Source organism: Protopterus annectens, chromosome 2.part1 (assembly GCF_019279795.1).
Source record: "Protopterus annectens isolate FY-2018-M chromosome 2.part1, PAN1.0, whole genome shotgun sequence".
Lineage (NCBI taxonomy): Eukaryota > Metazoa > Chordata > Ceratodontiformes > Protopteridae > Protopterus > Protopterus annectens.
In genome coordinates, this window is record NC_056729.1 from 609,301,411 (window position 1) to 609,319,311 (window position 17,901).

General features: G+C 43.4%; 1 protein-coding gene across 1 annotated transcript in view; it reads right to left on the minus strand.

Moving 5' to 3' along the window:
- Positions 1-17,901, minus strand: part of LOC122794873 (vomeronasal type-2 receptor 26-like) — a 108,828-nt gene that overhangs the window by 56,838 nt on the left and 34,089 nt on the right. The window lies entirely within an intron of this gene.

Here is a 17,901-nt window from a genome sequence, read left to right on the forward strand (position 1 = left end):
AGGTTAGAAAACAGAATGAAATGGAGTACCAGACATACAAGTACAGTCATAGCAAATGTGTACAAGTGTCAGGTGTGCCCCCCAATCCTGTGTAGCAATTTAGTAAGTCAGGTGTGCCCCCCATAGCCTATGTAGACATGTAGTAACAGTCAGGTGTGCCCCCCCAGTCCTATGTAGAAATGTAGTAACAGTCAGGTCTGCCCCCCATAGCCTATGTAGACACATAGTAGCAGTCATGTGTTCCCCCCAGTCCTATGTGGAAATGTGGTAGCAGTCAGGTGTGCCCCCATCCTATGTAGACATGTAGTAACAGTCAGGTGTGCCCCCCCAATCCAGTGTAGGAATGTAGAAACAGTCAGGTGTGCCCCCCATATCTTATTTAGCCTATGTAGACATGTAATCACTGTCAGGTGTGCCCCCTCCTAATCCTATGTAGAAATGTAGTAACAGTCAGATGTGCCACCCCAATCCTATGTGGAAATGTAGTAACAGTCAGGTGTGCCCCCCCAATCCTATGTAGAAATGTACTAACATGTATGTGCAGGTATAATACCAGTGGAGCACAGATGCCCAGAGATGGCCAAGGTAGCAGGATAGATTGTAGCATTTGTACAATGTGCAGGTATGTGTGTTAGGTTGGTGTGTGTTTCATATTGTGTGAGAGTGGTCAGTATGTATGCATGTTGAGGTATGACCTGGTGGCCATTGTCCACTGTTGCTGATGACAGGGCCAAGTCCTCACAACTGCAGTGCCAAAGACAATTCCCACTAGTATAATACATGCTAGCAGTAAATGTATGGTGTTAATATGTGTCACCATCTGAAAGATTGACATGGCATGGCTGTTGGGCCTGATATACAAGCATTACACAGGAGAAAGTACCCCAGACATACAGTATATAATGTGTAACTGTGAAATGGACACACCCTTGGAATTGTACAAACAGGTATGCATCACATTATCTGGGCCTGTAGTAAGGAATACTTGTGTCATCTGCCCGAACACTTGCAGATCACAAAGGTGATAGGACTGATGTATTATGAAACAGCTGATGTACCTGCACATGCCAGCATAACTGGAATGCCCCATGCATATATGTGCATCAGATGCGAGTAGTGTCCACAGCACACATGCACCCAGCTCACCCAAACACCACCCACAGGTAACTCTCTGATCGTATCCGTGCTGTTGGGAATGGGTACAATATGACTGCCAGCTGTATATGGCAATAGCAAAAGAATGCAGCATGCAGTGCAGGTCTCCCGTGCAGGTATGTCCCTAGCTGTAGGTAGCACCCTGCCAGCATCCACACCACTTGATCAATACTGATGGAAAGTATTGGCATGAACACCTAACACACCTACCCTATCACTCCAAGGGAATATACTGTATGGTGGTCTGGGAATGTAGGACTGACAGAATGCAATGGTCTGCCACAGGTGGCCCGCATCACCACCAAATGGCCTACAGGCCTCTGCCAAAGGCCTGTGTCTCACAAGTACTGCCAATGCATGTTATGTCATGGACATCCAAATAACAACATAACACACTCTGCATAAGCAATATGCAAGGCCATGTGGACATACCACAGTAACATGTCCACCATGTCCCACTGCATGAACTGTGGACCAACACCAAAACATAGCTGTGATGAGGTGGTAACCTAAGGAAAAGTATCAGAGAATGTATGCATAATGTATGGAAGAGGATATAATAATAGAGGGGGGGTGGGAGCATGGCCAGCATGGAATGTGCAAGGTCCAACACACAGCCATGTGCACATACTATCCCTGGCTGCAAACACATAAATGGGTGGCTACAAACCTGCTCATACACCACAATAGGGGTAATGTCCTGGCTGATGGCCCCTGCCTCTGGGTAACCTGTGTGAATCTGTACAGCTGTGAGGTATTGCCACAGCAAGATAAGGCCATACTGTCATGTCGATGGATGTACAAGTATTTGATCCTCTGCCAGCACTGTACCAAGGTGCTTAACTGGATACACAGACCCAGCAGCAAGTGTCTGCAGCTTCCCCTCCAGAATGGCATAACTTTCCATAAATATGGAGGCATTTGCCCACAATACCAGACACAGCTACAATAAACCTTTTTCCCCAGGACATCACTGTGAGCAAGAATGTCCACCTGACAGTACTTGAGGACATAAAAAATCACAGTGTATAACAGTACACATGTCTGAATATCTCTGCTAACACCAGTACCATGTAGCAGAAGCCGCACAGACACAATCACATACAGTACATACTATCCCTTGCACAGTTTGACCCAATATTGCCAAATGATATATGGATACCCTGCAGAAACAGTTTGCTACCTGTAGGTATACAACATAAAGGTCTGCACTGGAGTACAAACTGCCTGGAATGGATCCACACATTCAATACAGAAGGGCATACTGGCCATGCTCACATACTTAAAAAAATGAAGCCTGTGTCTGCAAACAACAGTGGACCATACATTTCTGACAGTTGCAGATGTTAGTGCATACACTTCTCAGTATGCACCAGTCATGCTGTGCACACACATTGGATAGGAATACAGACATATATCCAAGGACAACACACTATAATATGCCAAACGTAGACATACAGAGATGTGTGGAAGAGAGTGACTGTAACAAAGAGCCATTCATCATGAGGCCTGTCCCACCCAGCACACAGCCAAATGGCTACAACCACATGATGTGTAAATGTCACTCACTGTAGAAATTAGCCACTGCTATCGGTCAGCATTACAGACTATGTGGTGCAAGTGCTAGCTGTGCAAAATGACTGTACAAGGCAGTAGTCATCTTGCAGCTGTATACATGTACCTGCGGAATGTAACCCTGCGTGTGCCTGCATGTGCTGTGTCAGCCTCTAGATGAATGGGTTTTGGCCCATGTGCACACACTGCCCTCCCCATAGCCCTACTATGACAAACCTGCTGATGTCATCCACTTTGAAATACACCTTTGCTATAGAGTAGCCCAGTAATCTCTGTGGTGCATCCTAAAAATGCGTAATGCTGTAGTGTGATAAACTAGTTCCCAGACATGGCAACTGTGTGTGTGTGTGTGTGTGTGTGTGTGTGTGTGTGTGTGTGTGTCTCTGTTTGTGTAGGGAGCAAGGCTTTTTAGGCTAGTCACACTCACTACAATTCAAATGCCCTACTTTGGCAAGCCTGCTGATGTCATTCACTGTGAAATACACCTTTGGAAAAAGTGTAGCGCAGTAATCTCAGTAGTGCATCCTATAACTGTGTAATGCTGTAGTGTGATAAGCTAGTTAGCTAGGAGTTCTAATCCCAGACATGGCAACTGTGTGTGTGTGTGTGTGTGTGTGTGTGTGTGTGTGTGTGTGTGTGTGTGTGTGTGTGTGTGTAGGGATCAATGCTTTTTAGGCTAGTCACACTCATTACAATTCAAATACCCTAGTTTGGCAAGCCTGCTGATGTCATTCACTGTGAAATACACCTTTGGAAAAAGTGTAGTCCAGTAATCTTCATGGTGCATCTTATGACTGTGAAATGCTGTAGTGTGATAAACTAGTTAGGTAGGAGTTGTAATCCCAGACAGGCAATTGTATGCGTGTGTCTATGTCTGTGTAGGGCAAAATTATTTTTAGGCTAGTCACACACACTACAATTCAAATGCCTTACTGTGGCAAGGCTGCTAATGTCATTCACTGTGAAATACACCTTTGGGAAAGGTGCATCCCAGTAATCTCTGTGGTGCATCCTATAACTGCATAATGCTGTAGTGTTATACACTAGGTAGGTAGGAGTTCTAATCCCAGACATGGTAACTGTGTGCATGTGTTTGTGGGTGTGCATCTGTGTGGGGAGCAATGCTTTTTAGGCTAGTCACACTCACTACAATTCAAATGCCCTACTTTGGCAAGGCTGTTGATGTTATTCACTGTGAAATACACCTTTGGGAAAGGTGCATCCCAGTCATCTCTGTGGCACATCTTATAACTGTGTAATGCTGTAGTGTGACAAACTAGTTAGGTAGGAGTTCTAATACCAGACATGGCAACTGTGTGTGTGCCAGCAATGCTTTTTAGGCTAGGCACACTCGTTACAATTCAAATGCTCTACTTTGGAGAGGCTGTGATGTCATTCACTGTGAAATACACCTTTGTGAGTAGTGTAGCCCAGTAATCTCCATGGTGCATCCTATAACTGCATAATGCTGTAGTGTGATAAACTAGTTAGGTAGAAGTTCTAATCCAAAATATGGCAACTGTGTGTGTGTCTCTGTCTGTGTAGGGAGCAATGCTTTTTAGGCTAGTCACACATGCTACAATTCAAATGCCCCACTTTGGTAAGGTTGCTGATGTCATTCACTGTGAAATACACCCTTGGGAAAAGTGTAGCCCAGTAATCTCTGTGGTGCATCCTATAACAGTGTTATGCCATAGTGTGATATCCTACTTTAGTAGGGGTTCAAGTCCCACACATGGCAAGTGTGGATGTTTGGGTGTGTGTTTCTTTGTTTGTGTAGGGAGCAATGCATTTTAGGCTAGTCACACTCACTACAGTTCAAAAGCCCTTCTTTGGCAAGGCTGCTGATGTCATTCATTGTGAAATACACCTTTGGGAAAGGTGCAGCCCAGTAATCGCCGTGGCACAGCCTATAACAGTGTAATGCTGTAGTGTGATATAGTACTTTGGTAGGGGTTCTATTCCCACACATGGCAAATGTGTGTGTTTGTTTCTATGTCTGTGTAGGGAGCAATGCTTTTTAGGCTAGTCACATTCACTACATTTCAAATGCCCTACTTTGGCAAGCCTGCTGATGTCATTCACTGTGAAAAACACCTCTGGGGAAGGAATACTCCAGTAATCTCTGTGGCATGTCCTATAACAGTGTAATGCTATAGTGTGGTATAGTACATTAGTAGGGGTTCTATTCCCAGACACGGCAAGTGTGGATGTTTGTGTATGTGTGTTTCTATGTCTGTGTAGGGAGCAATGCTTTTTAGGCTAGTCACACTCGCTACAATTCAAATGCCTTACTTTGGCAAGCCTGCTAATGTCATTCACTGTGAAATACACCTTTGGGGAAGGCATACTCCAGTAATCTCTGTAGCGAGTCTTATAACAGTGTAATGCTGTAGTGTGGTATAGTATATTGTTAGGGGTTCTATTCCCACACATGGCAAGTGTGGATGTTTGTTTGTGTGTTTCTATGTCTGTGTAGGGAGCAATGCTTCTTAGGCTATGCACACTCATTACAATTCAAATGCTCTATTTTGGCAAGCCTGCTGATATCATTCACTGTGAAATACACCTTTGGGGAAGGAGTACTCCAGTAATCTCCATGGCACATCTTATAACTGTGTAATGCTGTAGTGTAATAAAATAGTTAGGTTGGAGTTCTAATCCCAGACATGGCAGGTGTGTCTGTGTTTGTCATTCATATCCTGTGTGGAGGTGGCTGTGAGTGTATAACAACTGGACTCACTGTGGAGTGGGTTTTGCATATTTCTTACATGGTGGCTCTATTATATGTCACAATGCCCACCTTAGAAGGATAACAGATGTGAAATAGTCGAGAAGCTGGGGTGGTAATCCATACCCCTACATGTGACATTAAGGCCTGGCGAACAATGTTAGCAACCCTTGTATTCCACAGAGAACACTTTCAACCCATGTCTCATATACAAACACACAAACACACTTGCCTAGGCAACAACTGCTATGTTGGTAGTAGCCTGTATATTGCCCACAGATAGTAACCATGGTGTGATTGCATTGGATGGCAGAGGGCATGGCACCCTGTCCATTAGTAAAATATGCACATACATGCAGACAGTGTGCCTTCATTATGCTCCCCAGTGGATGCCTGCAACACCTGTGGTGCCATCAAATGTGACCTACAAAGGACATACCATGCCTTACACACATGCCCTGTATGGAAAGATGCCAATGACACCAGGGAATACCTGTATCATGCTATCAATGTAGGTGCAGGGTCAACCTGCTTGTCCATTAGCTGTTCCCAGCATATGAGGCCAGGACAGGCATATCTGATTATAACAATCTGTGTACACAACATGGGCCAGACACCCTAGGTACAGTTCCACATGTCACTGTATATGCATGTGGGGCATGTGCACATCCCACACAGCATCCATGTCATGGGCTAAAGAACACATACATGGCAAGCATCAAACAGCAATGGCCACACACATTTGTTACCCAGCTAACTGGATGAATACAATACCCACCTGTGTGGGCCAATCCAGACACTACACCCCTGAGCCACACTGCAGACCACTGTCATGTGGCCTGATGCCACATGACAATGGTCATGTGGCCTGATGCCAAGGTATACCCTTCACCTAGCCTTGTCTAGCCTTCTGGCACAGTCAACCACTACGCACCTGTGAAGCAATGCATGCATGCATGTCAGTACTGGCACCCTGTGTCTGTGTGTGTGGCGTATGATGCTTTTGACCACATTCATACTCACTACAACCCCCATTGGAACACTGAAGCATGCTGTCTGATGTCAGACACCTCCACATACCCTTTGCCCATATAACTTCCGGATAACCCCTGTGGTTCATGTGATACCTGCACAGTACTGTATTGTGACAAACTACTAGTAAGGAGGTGTATTCCTGACCCTGCCAAGTGTGTCAATGTGTGTGAGTCCCTGAGAGGGTGTGGCTGTGTTGACGCTGACACCTGTCCATGTGGACAGGCATGTGTACTACTCCTGCCGTATCACTATCATATCACTGTTGCAGATGTCACTCACCATCACATATACGTTTGGAGAGATCCTCAACATGCAAGCTATGTGGCACATCCAATAACTGCATAGACATGTGATAGCAATACATAGTCAGTCAGGGGTTTGATACCCTGTACTGGTAGATGTGTGACACAAACTTGCTTAGGTTTTACTCTCCCACCCCCTCCCTGACTTATCTTTGCCTCTGTCTGCCTCACTCATTTCCTCTCTGGTGGATGTGGTGAACTACACCTGCTTTGCTTAGGCAGCAGCACGTGTTTTGTAAGTGATGCTCATGATCAGCTGAAGGCCTCTACACAAATCGCAGCCCTCTTCTAGCTGATTGCATGTGGAACAGCTGTGGTAACATTCCCATACCCAATTGCATGGAAACACACTCCAGTATCTAGGAACATCATGTTGGTGTTGGGCCTTTTCATTCACTGTGAGCAGGACCTAGATCTGGTGTTTGGCAAACAGCATCACAGATGGATTGGGGATTCACCTCTAACAACATACACTGTGGAAACAGGCCAACACACAGGAGGGGGATATGCCTGACATGACTACAGACTGTACGTGTTGCTATTCTGCATTTGGAGTAATGTTGGTTTAACAGGGTGTGTGGGGATATGGCTGGTCTTCTTTCAGCCTTTCCTGGTTAGGGGTCGCCACAGAGGATCACCTGTCTGCTCATGATTGGCAGTGGAGTTTTACAGTGTCAAATTGCCAGTCCAGTGCCCAACCTTCCACAGAAGGCACACACACAAAAACACTCACACCTAAGGCCAATTTAGCATGTCCAATCCACCTGCAGCATGTCTTTGGGATGTGGGAGGAAACTGGAGCACCCGGAGAAAAGCCACGCAACCACAGGGAGGACATGCATACTCCACACAGAAGGCACCCCAGCCAAGAATCAAACCAGAGAACCTCTTGCTGTGAGGCAACAATGCTAACCACTGCACCACCATGGCTGTCATGACAGTGCTATATTTCTGAGGAAACCCCCATCTGTAGGGTGATCTGCAGACTGGGCAGTGTGTGGTGCCTTTTGTTTCTTGTGTTACTCACAGAGCACCTATCTATGAACTGCAAAAGCATAGTGTGAGGATTGCAGTCAGTACATGGTGACAGCCCTGAGAGTTACTGACTTCATATTCCTCATAGGACATATGTCACAACAAACCCTGTTACAACAGTAAATGTATGAAGTTATCACAGCAACATGTCAATATTGGCCCTGTGTTTGTGCCTCCAGCCACAACTCTGTCAACCGTTGTGCATATGTTATGCAGTAAGAGGTGCATATGTTCTGCGGGTCTATAGTAGAACACCGAAGTTTCAAAACTTCCAATGTTCTAATATCGACCCCTATTCAGAGAAAGCTGAAACCATCGAACATACAGAACAGCAAATTTTTTTCCTAGGGAAAAACTTTGCTGTTCCAAAACACATACACACAACACAACCACACCAAACAAACAGCAATCCACACACATACACCTAAAATCTTACACCTAACCCCACACTAAACTATACATACACCACTAACTATCCACTTACCTTAACCCAAACCCTAACCCTAAGGTCTGTCACTATCACACACTCACCTCACCCGTGCCCTAACCCTAACTCACCTACCCCGCCCTAACCCTCACATCCACACAATCGCACACATACCTAACCCACTCCCTAACCCACCCTAACCCTCACGTCCACACAATCGCACACATACCTAACCTGCACCCTAACCCTAACTAACCTAACCCATGCTCAATCGCACACTTACCTGAACTCGACCCGTAACTTTCCACCACAGTGCTGAAAATACAGAAGCAACAGAAACAGATACCCAAATTCTTTCCCTAGGAAAAAATTTGGTTTTCTGTAGCTTCAATATTTTCAGCTTTTGCTGAATAGGGGTCGATATTAGAACATTCGAAGTTTTGAAATTTTGATGCTCTAATGTAGATCCATGTTCTGTACACCATAATTTATTGACATCATTTCTGATAAGCCAGTGAGATATTAGACTGCTACACATGTTATGTATAGTAGGGGTTATATTTGAGGATATAACCTTGGCATTCTGTGGTCTGTGTACATATGGCGATTCTTGACATTGTGTGTATTGTGAATATGTACCTTGGCCTGTGTACAGACTGTGGTAGATGTCATTGTTCTTGGTCCTGTTCTATCTGATGTAACATGCTGCTCCACTGTATGTTACCCTATCAGCTTACATGTTTGTAGGGCCAAACACACACATGTCCCGTACCACAGACAGGCATTGGACCACACTGTGTAGTGGCCCAGTATATGTAGGGTTAGTGTGTGAGTGGCACATATGAGGATGGTGTTGATCAGATAGTCCATATACTGTAGGTGTCTGATACTATGTGCTGTGACATGCCTGTAGAGCCTGCTATATATGCAGGTACAGCTATATATGCAGCCATCAGGTCCACAATCTCACAAAACCCTTCCTGCACAGCTGCACTGTTCTGCCTTGCTACAACACAGACAGGTGCCACATATGGACACAGCCTGACATTGGGGGGGGGGTATATGTAGGTCCAGATTGCAGGTATCCATATTACACACCTATGGCATTCCTGCATGCTACAATACAGGTTAACCTGGGTATCCTGCAAGAGGTGGGCTGTGGAACCCACGTGTCCATCATTATGACATTACTTCCTGCACCAGCTATTGGCCACAGTAATATACATGCTTCCCATTACACAACACACACTATGATGGCTTACATCTTATCAGTCAGTGCTGCTCTGCACAGGTGATCGGTATGGCCCACTACCCACAGGGAGAGACTCTATGTCCTTAGCAGTTCTTCAGCTGAACATCATTACAACAACAACATCTGATGGCACATATAAATCATTCCACATCGTATATCCCATTATTATAGGCCAAGTACTACAGTCATTTACATGCACATATACTTCACATACCTATTGTGGGAATGATGTCTCTTTTGGATATTTTGCTGGATGTTTTTGTTTGTCTGTTTGTTTGTTTGTGCCTTTCACGCTCTCTCTCTCTCTCTCTCTCTCTCTCTCTCTCTCTCGGTCTCTCTCCAGTAAATCGTTTGAGCTGCTTTGAATAGATTGCAGCATGGATTTTGTAGGTGATGCACATGATCAGGTGATGGCCTCTGCACCAGTCAGTGTCCTCCACTTGCTACCTGCATGTAGCATGCTGTGTAGTACTTCCAATTACCACTGTCATGGCAGCCAACTACTATAAAGCCCTACATTATGTGGGTGTGGTCCCTTTACCTTTCCTGTATGGTGGACATCCTTCCTGTGTGTGGGCAGCAGTGTTACAGACAGCAGGTAGCAATACCTCTTACAGGAGAACCTACACACTCAGGCCAGCCACATATTTGTAGGAGGTTCCAGAACTAGAGACAGAGTGTGAATAGTGTTGTTGCATGCATTGTATAGCACCGGTGTTACAGGGTTTGTATGTACATACTAGTTTACCACGGAATGCAGTCTGTCTGCATATCTCTCAACTGTGGGCCTATCCACTTGATGGCCAAAGGTGTGCCTATTATGTTTTGTCTGTCCACCACACAGGTCTTGTGTTGGATATATCACTGGCAGTGTGTGTGTTGAGTGCTATCAGTACATGGCTACATCCATTTCTGTTTTTAACTTCATATTCCTGACTATGGATATGTTGCATACCATCCTGTAACACCAGTGACTTGCTTAGTGTATGACAACAGTATTTCACGTATGGGCCTGTGTTCCAGCCTCTGCCCTCCACCAACATACCAGGCTTTGTACATATGACATGCTGTCAGGGGTTATGTAGTGGGCTGTGAGTATGTCATGCTGCCATTCCTGCCATCCGTCCACTGCTGTTGTGGCCCCAACACATATTGTAGAGTTGTGTCCATATATGTGTGGGCTTCACCTACACAATACATGTGTGCCCTTATGCACTCCAGAGGCCAGTGTATGTAACAGTAGTATATGGCTCTGTATTATTCAGTCTATGGGGGGGATGCACCATAACTAACCTAGGCTGTTACAACATGTGGGGGTATCAGGGGTAAGCTGCCTTAAGGTATCTGGATGTACATTACCATACAATTCACCTCAGGTACATGCTGCAATACAGACTGTTCTGTTTGTCACTGTGATTGTGATGGTGTCAGTTATGCCTTGTTATGTAACAGACACATCCCATTGTGTCATCTGAGGTCTTTACCCCTAGGGATTGTGTACAAAGTGTAGATAGAGGCTGCTGGACTATACATCTGCATTACTTACTGTTGAATGATTGGTATCCTGTGGCCCAGTCTGTCTTTACTATTGTACTACTTGAAGTACTCGGCCTGGACAGCAATATATGTAAACCTTTCCAGACTACTGTATTAATATCACTGTTTTACAGTTGCATTACTCTGTTTATATGCATGTCAGAGTCTAAACAGCTATATGACATGGCATATACAACTGTAATAGCACACAAATAAAGCTTTCCCATGTATAAAAACCTGTGTGTGGTGTTATATCCTTTGACCTCTCTATGGGTATATGTTGCAGGCAACAATTGTCATTTGTATGGGTGGCTCATGCAGTGTCCAGTTGGTAAGGTGGCAACTGCAGGCATAGTGGCTGTTCCATATTGTGTGCACTTTCTACATATGTATCTTCCTATACATATGTGTGTGTGTGTGTGTGTGTGTGTGTGTGTGTGTGTGTGTGTGTGTGTGTGTGTATGTGTAGTTACATATATATATATATATATATATATATATATATATATATATATATATATATATATATATATCTGTATCAGCATATATGTGTCTGTGTATATGTATCTTAGAAATGTTGATTGCTTCCACATTGTACATTCCCTATGGTAGCCGAACTGTATTGCATGATATGTTACTGATACCAGCCTGACATCATACTGGTGGGATGGAGTACTGTTAACGTCTTGTGCCCATGTTGTGTCAGGTCCTGGTTATGGGATTTGCAACAGCTGGTGTTGTTTTGCAGGGCAGACATGTTTGGCTGTGGGGGGGGGGGATATCTATACGTACAAGAAGTATGCTGTTTGGGCCCCCTTACCCCCATTAATGGTGCATGTGGACATATATATTTTTGTTATGTTCTCTTTTATATCTATCGATATATGTCTTTATAGACCTATATAGATATATATATTTATGCTTGCATATATTTATTGCTGTATGTATATATATATATATATATATATATATATATATATATATATATATATATATATATATAGACATATAGATGTAGACATATATTTATAGATGTATGCATATGTGCGTATATATGTTTATATATATATTTATATATATATATATATATATATATATATATATATATATATATATATATGTATATATATATGTATATATATCGATATATACCTATATATATAAATATATATATATATGTATATATATCGATATATATATATATATATATATATATATATATATACATATATATATATCTACATATATAAATATGTTATATCTATTTAGACATTGATATATATATATATATATATATACACACACATACATCTATGTATTTAAATACATTTCCTGCGCTGTTGAATGACTGGGCTGGATGATATGTTTGTGAAAACATCAAGGTTATGTATGTCTGACATGGCTTAGTGGTAAATCACTTTGGCTATGGTGTGCAGGGTCCTGGATTTGAGCCTTGCAAAGGCTGTTTATTTTGTTGCTGGGCAGAACAAGGGCCATTGGATACAGAGTGATTAAGGCATTTTAAGCAGTTGTAAGTGGGTTTGCGTTTGTCTGCGTGGAGGTAAGCAATGCTAAATTCCTGTTACAGTTTCTTATACTCAGCTTCTAAATTATTTAACCTGTATAGGCATATCTTAACCCTATGCAAACAGGCTTAAACCTGCTTACTACTGCTTAAAAGTGCTTACTCCTGCTTACCCCTGCGCTAATTTCTTTAAAAGAAAAGAAAAAAAAGGTTGATAGGAAAGTGGTGAAAAAGGGGCACAATGAGGGAAAAACAGTAGGGAATATAGCTAGGGATGTGCAGGAGGGTGTAGGGAAGGTCCATATCTGCCCATTTCTTCTACAGCAGCAGCTGTGCATATACACTGAATTTGGATGTAGATTTGGACACTCAAACCCCTGAGAGAGGGGTGAGGACAACAATAATATGTTGTGATGCCAATTAGACCAGATTACATGTGTCCAGTGGACACGTGTGCGAAATGGACAACTATGTATGGGGAGATACTTTATTTTTGGGGAACAGATTGGCCTTTTTTTTTCCAGGTGAGAGTGGGATGTTGGGGAGGGATCGTAGCTATATTTGGGGAGGTAGATTGGGTAGGTTAACAGACAAGACAAACAAGATGCATACAGTGGTGGTATATGACACATGTGGGGGTAAATGCCTTAATGGGGAGGGGAGTTGGAAAATCGGAAGCCCATGAACCCCTAGTGGAAACAGTGGGACTGAGGTCCCCACCCATGGGCAGTCACCACTGCACCTTAACAGCCCCGAAGGTGGTTGTGCTGGGGGCAGAGTTGGAGAACCAGGCTGACCCTCTAGCTGCGACACGTGGCCCTTAAGCTGGTGTAGCAGATCTCCAAACTGTTGATTGAGCTTGCTACACTCCATTTATTTATTTATTCCAGTTTGGTGACCGGGGAAGTCCACTGAGCTCGAGGGCCCATTTTCAGTGGAGGCCTGGGGAGAAAAGCTCCACAATACAAAGTTACATCAAATAATGAATTACAAAAAAAAATAGTTGCATTACAATCATCAATTAGTTGTATTACAAAAACAACAGGTAGAGTTGCAGTCAAACAGGTATCATTCACTAAAGCAACTAAGATATTAAAGAATTGTCCAGGAGGATGGGAGGCATAGAGCATAATGGCTGGATGTTGATATTAGTCACATTTATAATCTAGGTCTATGAGAGAAATTAGAAAGGTATGAAGGTTAGCCAGGAGAGAGGGAAGAGGGGAGCTTGTGAGTTATAGGATGAAGAGTGCAGTTACATTTTCTGTGAAGAAACAGGTAGGAATGAAGTTGTGTTTTGAAGGTGTTTAGGTTGTCACAGGTCCTCAGTGTAGAGGGCAGGGCATTCCATTTTTAGCTAGGGAAAAGGTGAGTATAAGCTGACCAGCTGGGTGCTTAGGTTTGTGGATGGTAATAAGGTTTTGGTGAGTAGATCTAAGGGGTCTGAGGGGGGTATATGGCTGTAGAATATTAAATAGTGCGGAGCAGCTGGTGGGTTGAAATAATAAATTTGTGGGCTGAGACAATTTGGAGGAAGTCAAGTTGATTGGGGAGTTCAAGCTAATTTAAAGTTTATAGGGAGGTGCAGTGATGAGAGAAGGATTTTGCCTTGGTGGCCAATCTGGAGATTTTATTATAGCATACTTCCAGTTTGGAGGTGAGGGTGGAAGATAGATTAGTAAGCAGAGGAGCACCATACAAAAGAGATGGGAGGAGATTGGTGGTGACAAAAGTATGTCTAGTAGACGGAGAGAGGAAGTGATTGTTTCTGTATAGTAGGCCGAGTTTTATGTCAGTTTTCTTGATGTTAAGTTGGATGTGGGTATTGAATTTTAAGTGTTCATCGATGGTGACCCCCAGGAGTTTGGCAGAGGGAACGATGTCAATGATGGAGTTGTTAAGGCTGGTAATTTGAAATGAGTTTTTATCAGTGGGAGTGGATTTAGAGGGAGTGAATAGAAGAATCTTAGTATTGTTAGTGAAAGAATTTTTGGGGAGATGTTGGGGTTAGATAAATGGTTTAGTAGATGAGTGTGGGAGATGGTATCGAAAGCTTTAGATAAATCTAGCAGAAGAGACGAAACTATGTGACCAGAATCTCAAGCAGAATTGACAGAGTGTAAAAAGGAGAGAAGGGCTGTGTTGGTATTGTGTCCAGAGCGGAAGCTGTGTTGGGTAGGAGAGAGCAGCTGGTGTTCAGTCAGGAATGGCATGAGCTGCAGATGTATGCATTTTTCAAGAAGTTTAGAGATGGGTGAGAGGATGGCTATAAGGCAGAAGTTAGAGAAGTTACAGTTTTTGCCACCCTTGTGGAGTGGAAGAATAAAAGCAGAATGCCATAGTTTGGGTACATAGGACTCGAGTAGTGATCTGTTTATCAGGATGCTGATAGGGAGAGCAATACTGTCTGAGGCAATTTTTAAGAAGGAGGAGGGGATGTTGTCAGGGTCATTGGTGTAAGGTTTAAGTTTGGAGAGAAGTTTTTTTATAAGGTGCATGGATACAGGTTTAAGTCCAAAAGTAGGGGGTGTGGGACTAGAGGGGGAGGAAACTTGGGCAGAGGGGGGTAGGGGGATGTTGTTGGGGAAGGTTTTGGTTAGCTCAGCAATAGAAGAGGTGAAGAAGGTGTTGAATACTTTGGCAATTTCTTGGTCAGGTTTGCTAGTATCAGGACAAGGGTTGTTTGTTGTACCAGGCTTGAGAAGGGAGTTAATAGAGTTCCAGAATTGTTTGGGGTTTTTTGCATGATTTATTTGTAAATGGTTGTAGTAGGATAGTTTTATCTTTAATGACTTGTTTTTTTGGCTAGGTTTTGTAGCTGTTTGTATTTAAGTAAAAATACAGGCTGTTTATGATGGAGATAGCTTTTCCAAGATTTGTCTCTTTGTTGCAGAATTTTCTTGGTTTCTTTAGTTAGCCAAGGGGCAGTCTTGGCTTTAACTCTTTTTGTTCATACTGGAGCTAGGGAGTTTAGAACAGTTAGGAATGCAGAGTTGAAGAAGTCAACGGCTTCGTCTAGAGGTAGGGTTTTTAGTGGGTTCCAGTTAGTGAGCTTAAGGGAGGCAGAGAGGGTAGAGGGGTTAAAGTTAGTTAGGTTACGAGTGTGTAAGAGTTGGTGGGAATATGAGGAAGAGGATGTAGCTCTATGGGTGAAGGCAGGGAGGTGGTCTAATGGGTCGGGAGTGACACCAGATGTTGTGGTTCTATTAGGGTGAGATACCAGGATCCAGTCTAGGATGGAGCCTGGGTGGTTGGTTTTGTTGGGCCTAGTAATGGAGTTAATGAGTTGTGTAAAGTTGAAGAGATTGATTGACATGGTGGGATTAGGGTCAATGATTTTTTGCCAGTCAATATTTACATCTCCCATAATGTAGGTTTCAAGTTTAATATTTGAGGAGGTCCAAGAGAGGATGTCTTCCAAGGTATTGGTGTTGTTACCAGGAGGGATGTAAAGGGAGATGATGCAAATACTTTTATGGTAATTTAATTTTAGGATGCCAGTTACTAGTTCAGCATTATTAAAGGAAGGAATAGGATTTTGGAAGGGAGTGTTGGATAAGTGGTTGGAGTAGATTAGTGCTACACCACCACCTCTTTTAGTTAGGCGGTCAGATCGGAGAGATCGATATCCAGGGGAAGGAATTCTGAGTTGGTTATGTGTGGTTTTAACCAAGTTTCAGAGATGGCTACTATGTCAGGTGAATTATGGTTGAGCCAGGCATGAAAGAGGGTAATTCTATTAGCTAAGCTTTGAGCATTGATGGTGAGGAATTTGACATATTTACTGATAGGTTTGTTGTTGTAGCTAAGGTTTTTTGTTTGAGAAATATTTGGCCCAGGGTTGGGATGAATGTCGCCCAGTTTGTTGTTGAAGCTAAGGTTTTTTGTTTGAGAAATGTTTGGTGCAGGGTTGGGATGAATGTCGCCTGTGAAGCAGAGGTAAGAGAGAAGGTGAATAAGTTTGTTAGGATTGTGTTTGGCTGGGAATGGATGGTAGGGGGTGGGTTTAGGTTTGCAGAATTTAGTGGGAATTTGGAAGAGTTTTAATGTTAATAGAAGGGTGGGGTGAAAGGGAGTTAAAGAGGCAGAGATGTTGTGGAAGTGACTTGTAAGGTGGGGGTGTGGAGGTAGAGGTGGAGAGTGTAGGTGGAGGTTGGTAAAAGAGGTGGCATGGTACAGAGGAAATAGAATGAGGAGTAGGAGTAATGTAGGGGTAAGGATTGTAGTAGGAAAAGAGAGCATTGTAGATGTAGTCATATTTGAAGTGAAAAGATATTTAGGTCAGAGAGAGTTAGGTAGGGCTGGTGGGTGGGGAGAATGAGTGCTGAATAAGGTGGGGTTGGTGGAGAAGGAGGTAGTTTTGGTGGAATGGGAGGAGCAATGTTGTGTGGGGATTGGGTGATGCAAGAGGGAGGGAGTATGGGATGACAATAAATGTAGGAGTGCTGGGGGCAGGTGAGAATTGGGGGCAGGGTAGGGGAGCGGAGTGAGCCCGCAGGGCGAATGGAGCGGGATAGAGCAACAGGGCAGAAGAGTCCAGCTGAAAAAGTATCAGATACTGCAGATTAGAGCAGAGGTAAGTAGGTAAAAGTACAGTAAGTCTGAGTGGAAACAAATTAGAGTTTGAGCAACACAGGGGAAAAGAAAAATATAAGGGGAGTTATGTACCTTAGCTAGTTAGAAAGGATGGGGAGGTTACCAAGTGTAGGGAAAGTAGAGTAAAGTTAGGGGAGGGTTGGCTTTAGAAGTATTTAGAGGTCAAGTTGGATTTAAAAAGATTAATAGAATTAGAGCAGGCAAAAGGTGGAGTGGTGCTGCCACCTAGTGGAGAAAGAAGAAATGGCAGGCAGAGGAGGACAGGGAGAAAAAATAGAGCAAATGGGCAAGCCTCTAAGGTAAAGAAAGATAGAAGTAAAAATAAAGAAATAAAAGGGTAAGTCTCCAAAGGGATACAATAAATGGGATAAGAGGCTGGAGGTCAGCAAGTACCAGTGAGAGAGGGGAATTTTAGCGGTCTGCGGTAGGCTGCTGAGTCACACACACACTGAGGGACAGGTTAATAAATAAGGATGTTTAGATAATTGAGTTTGGTGTAAGGCTACATACATTTACTGAGAAAATAGGTAAGGGAGTCCACACTGAGGTTCTTTTCAAGGTAAACCCAGACTAATGATCAGGAAAAGTCCAGGTAAACCAACTGAGCTTTTGCAGGATGCAATCTGTATATTCGGGAGGTAGAGAGGGACCTTCAGGAGTGGAGTAATTTACTGAGGAAATAGGTAAGGGAGTCCACACTGAGGTTCTTTTCAAGGTAAGCCCAGACTAGTG